At 39.3% G+C, this 4935-nt stretch overlaps 1 long non-coding RNA gene and 1 pseudogene across 1 annotated transcript in view; both read left to right on the forward strand.

Annotated features, from left to right (window-relative positions):
* The window catches only part of LOC129392654 (uncharacterized), a 7106-nt gene extending 2816 nt beyond the window's left edge, over window positions 1-4290 (forward strand). Inside the window, exons 2-3 of the long non-coding RNA XR_008618937.1 lie at window positions 9-183; window positions 3955-4290. This is a non-coding gene — a long non-coding RNA (uncharacterized lncRNA). The remainder of the gene's footprint in view (window positions 1-8; window positions 184-3954) is intronic.
* The window catches only part of LOC112062817 (centrosomal protein of 78 kDa-like), a 330155-nt pseudogene that overhangs the window by 299206 nt on the left and 26014 nt on the right, over window positions 1-4935 (forward strand).

Consider the following 4935-nt stretch of genomic DNA (forward strand, 5'->3'; position numbering starts at 1 on the left):
CTTTGAAGTATCAGACTACCAGAAGGCATGAAGAAACCTGGGCTGAGAGACTTCCTTCCAGGAGATCTGATCTTGACTGTATGGCTGGTTGGAGGTGCATCACTCTGAACTACAACACGCTCATTGGTGACCTGGGTGCAAGTGCTTTTGCGGAATCTCTTAGTGAGGATTTGTGGCTTGGAGGTAAATTCTAAAACTGAAACTATTGAATTTTTAATATGTATATGCTTAGCTTTTGGCATGATACTGTTGTGATCCTCTGTTGTGGCCTCTCCCGTTGCCGAGCACAGGCTCCGGACGCGCAGGCCTAGCGGCCATGGCTCACGAGCCCAGCTGCTCCATGGCATGTGGGATCCTCCCAGACCGGGTCGCGAAACCGCTTCCCCTGCATTGGCAGGCGGACGCGCAACCACTGCGCCACCAGGCTGGCTTGTAGCTCCTGTAAAAAAATGTAAAACTACAAAAGTGAGTACCTCTCCATTTTCTGTGCAAGTAGGATTACTCCAGATTTTATAAATTTTTTCAGTTAATTTAGTATGTGCATTTTAGCAAGTCAGTAAATTTTCATCTCCTGCATCATTTTTTGTGATTGTTCAGTATTCCATTATATGAGTATGCCACAGTGCACATAGCTTATCCATTCTTGTATATAGGCTTTGTCGAGTTTTTCACTTACACATAGTACTCTGATATATATCCTTACCTATATCTCTGACTATTTCTTTTGGTTCAATTCTTAGAAAGAGAGTGGTTGGATCAAAAGGGTATAGACATTATTTAAAGGCTCTTCTTACAGAATCTCGGCTTAATCTGATAGGAGAATAAACACATTTTGTTTCACTTTGTATGTATTTGATTTACTGGTGAGGTTTACTGGCTGTTTGTATTAATTTGGCTATTTGGTGAATTATAGCGTGTGTCCATTCTTCTGTAGTGAGAGCTTGTAAGGCTTGTATCATATCCTGTCAGATCCGTATGTCTGACTTGCTATTTCTGTGTGTCATGAGGGTGTTGAAAGACTCCAGTTACTTTAATGTGATGGTCCACACAACACTTAAAAAAAAGACTCACCATAGTTTCCTTTCATGTAATATTTTCAAATACCTGTGCTTTGGTGATGATCCCTTTGGTTTAAAGGAGTGGGTTGTTCAGCCCCAGAACTACTAGAATTCTTGATCAGTTTTTCTGGTTTTTGTCTGACTTTTTATGGAGAGAGTTGTTGACCATCATGCTTTCATGATAGGTTTTTAGTATGTATTGTCTATTCACACATTGTTTGAATTTGTTATTATTTGTATCCTCTTAGACTTGTCTTGTTTGCTCTAAAACTAACACTTATTACATTTCTTCTATTTTGTTTTCCCCTTTTAAGTAATTTCAAGTGTGATTTAGAGCTGAAGATCATGATCAAAAGAATGCAGTGCATCTCTGAGCTCCACCAATTTTTGCTCGTGAGGTTTACATGCCACTGCTGCCCTTGCTAATTATGAACTGAGATTCATTTTGTGATGCTTTTTGCTCCTAGGTTATCTACAGTTATTCTTCTGTATACAGTTATACAGTTCAGTAATTGTGAAATGTGCTGGGTGATTTATTGGTACTAAAGCCAAGGTTATCATTGCACATCCAAGAAGAGGTTTTTAAATTGGATTATGCATTATGTGTGTGCGTATACGTTTCTGTTGTTTTTCCATAACCCAAATTACACACCTGCCGTGACTTGTCTTGTGCAGGTCTCTTCCACACGTGAGAAAATGAAAAAATTGATTAACACATAGCAAAACAAAAAGAATTTGTTCACGTATTGTCAGTTTTTAAAACTTAATGTGTTCAACTTTCCTCATCATATACAGTTGGCCCTTGAACAACATGGGGTTAGGGGTGCCGACCCCTACGCAGTTGAAAATCTGGGTATAAGTTTATAGTCAGTGGTTCCGCATCTGTGGATTCAACCAACCTTGGATCGTGTAGGACGATAGTACATATTTATTGAAAAAACATCCTTGTGTCAATGGACCCGCGAGGTACAAACCCATGTTGTTCAAGCTTCAACTGTACTTTTCTAGTGTTGCACTTCCCTTATGTTTTTAGCAGATGATGTACTAATTAAAGTGATTTATACTTGTAAATTCTTCTTATCTCTACTCTGAATAGAGGTGACCCTAGATACTAAGCCTGCTTCCACCAAGAGCATTATTTCTTTCCTGTGCAACCTCTGAATTCTTGCAAGGAGTACCTTATTCATGTGTCAGATTCACAGGTAATTTTTAAAATATCTTCTGTGTGCCAGACACAGTCTGCTTCCACCAAGAGCATTATTTCTTTCCTGTGCAACCTCTGAATTCTTGCAAGGAGTACTTTATTCATGTGTCAGATTCACAGGTAGTTTTTTAAATATCTTCTGTGTGCCAGATACAGGTTTAGGCACTAGGGCTAAAGCAGTGAACCAGACAGACAAAAGTCTTGCCCTCGTGGAGCTTACATTCTAGTGAAGGAGTTCAGATAGACATGAATAAACAGATAAGTAATATAATTTTAGATAGTAGGAAGTGCATAAATATCTTAATGTAAGGAGAGTGAGTGGGGGCAGGTAGGACTCCATTGGATAGGTTTGTTAGGGGACAGCTTCACTGGAGAAGTGGCATTTGCACGGAGACCTGAATGAAGAGAGGAGCAAGCCATGGAAGATCTGGGGTAAGCACATTCCAGGACAAGGAGGCAGTGAGTATGCAGGCATGTAGGTGGGTGGAGTATTTAAGGAAAAGCAAGGAGGCCAACATGGCCAGAGTATTGGGTGAAGAAGGGTGTGGTATGACATGAGGTCAGGGTGCTAGCCAGGGGTCTGATGTTATAACGTCTTGAAGGCCAGAGTAAAGATTTGGATTATTCTAAATGAGTAGTGGGTATTGAACTGGAAAAAGGCTTGATCCAAATCGTATGTGCATAAGGTGACCTGGTACAGAGAATGGACTTGGGGGGATAAAGAAGAGAAACAGGGAGACTAGTTGGGAGACTATCACAGTGGTCCAAATAAGAGATGTTTCTGGCTTAGCTTAGGTTGGAAGTTTGGAGCAAGTGAAAAGCGGTTGAATTCAGGTTGTGTTTTGAGGGTATAGCTAACAAGGCTTGCCAATAGATTAGATGTGGGGTATGAAGGAGATAGTAACACGGAGACAAGTCGTTGATGATTATGTGTGCAACTGGGTGGTATCACTTAGAAGAAGGGGGCTGATGGGAGGAGCAGCTTTTGAGGGAATATTGCTATGTTAGATGCCCTTTAGGTATCTAAGTGTCTGGACAGTGCTCAGACTGTACTTTCTATCGAAAGGTATCCAAAGCCACTTTAGATGCAAAATGTTTAAAGCTGACCTTTGCTGCTGCCAACATCGTAGCCACTGTGGGCAGTCTGCAGTATGGCATCTTAGGTTTCTGAGGAAGAAACTAGAATACACAAAGGGGGAAATAAGTGTACAATTGCATAATGTAGATTTCATATTTAATTTTATGGGAAAAGCAATAATTAGTTGGCTTTTGGTTTTCAATGGAAATAGCCACTCCTTGGGAAATAATTACGCTAATTTCAATTTGTTTTACTTTAAATCATTCTGTGATGAAAGCAGTTAGGAAAAAAGGTCTGCAGAATGGAAGGAGTGCCACGTCAGAGGTATATAACATGTTTTAATTCTCACGGAAGAATTTCTCTTTAACGGCTTGTTTTTCTTTCCTTCTTCAAAGAAAATTATCAAGGTACTTTCTGCCATCTTAAAACTAAGTTTTTATTCAAATGAAATGGCTTTTCTGTGTTTGAAAATGTTGTGTGATGCTTTAATTTAGCTTCCCAGAAATGCAGATTGAAGACCTTTTATTAACTTAAAATATCTTAATTTGCAATGAAGATCAAACCCTCCTCGATTACCTGTAACTTAAGTGGCATATTTATCATTTCTCTCTCAGTACCAGTGGATAACTTCTCCATCGGTGAAGGAACCATCCAAAGCTGCTAGACAGAAAAAGAGAACTATGATTTTGGGAAGTGGTCGAAAAGGAAAAACTACTCTTAGAATTGGTAAGTCTTTCTTTTTTTTAATGCTACTAGAACTTATACCCCTTATATGTCCGGTGGGCTAAAATTAAAACAGCCTTAATGGTTATGCCTTAACGTTTAATTATTTCCTTAATGGTTAGCTGTCAGTATTATTTGTGGTTCTTATGGAACGCACCTAGGATGTTCCTGACACATAGTGTTTAATATGTATTAGATATTAATTTTAATATGATAAAGCTCTTGAAGTGACAAAATCCATATCCAGATATGAGGTCACCCTTTCTCCCTTTCACGTGGCGTGCAGGCCTTGGGAAAGAGAGGGAAGGAAGCATGTGATGTGTCTAGTGACAACCCCAAAATAAAATAAAGTAGGCAGAGCCCTTGGCACTTTACAGATATGAATACCTTTTATTGTCATCAGAACCCTGTGAACAGACAGTGTTTTACAGCAGCGCAGACAGCTTGGTGTCAGGTACAGCGGGGAAGTGGATCGGGCAGGACGAGAACATGCGGAAAGTCGGCAGGGGCTTGTTCCAGAGGCTTTACTAAGGAAACAACAAAAATCACAGATGATAATGATTGTTTTTTTTCCAAATGCAGGAATCAGTGGAAAAACTAGAAATGATCATGTTCAGAATTGTGATCAGTTGTGTCTACATATGTAAAAGTCAGTTACTTTCCCATAAGCCAGAAATAACAATAAAAAACAAGGAAAGATCCCATTCGCAATAGTCACAAAAATTAGTAAATATCTAGAAGTCAGTTCATTGTTCACCTGAAAAAGTTAGTGCAAAAGGACAGATGAAATATTTCAAACATACATGTTAATAAAATATAACGTTAACATATGATCCATCAGCATATCAAGCCACTGGCAGAGGGAAAGACAG

This window comes from Physeter macrocephalus, chromosome 12 (genome assembly GCF_002837175.3).
Source record: "Physeter macrocephalus isolate SW-GA chromosome 12, ASM283717v5, whole genome shotgun sequence".
Taxonomy (NCBI): domain Eukaryota; kingdom Metazoa; phylum Chordata; class Mammalia; order Artiodactyla; family Physeteridae; genus Physeter; species Physeter macrocephalus.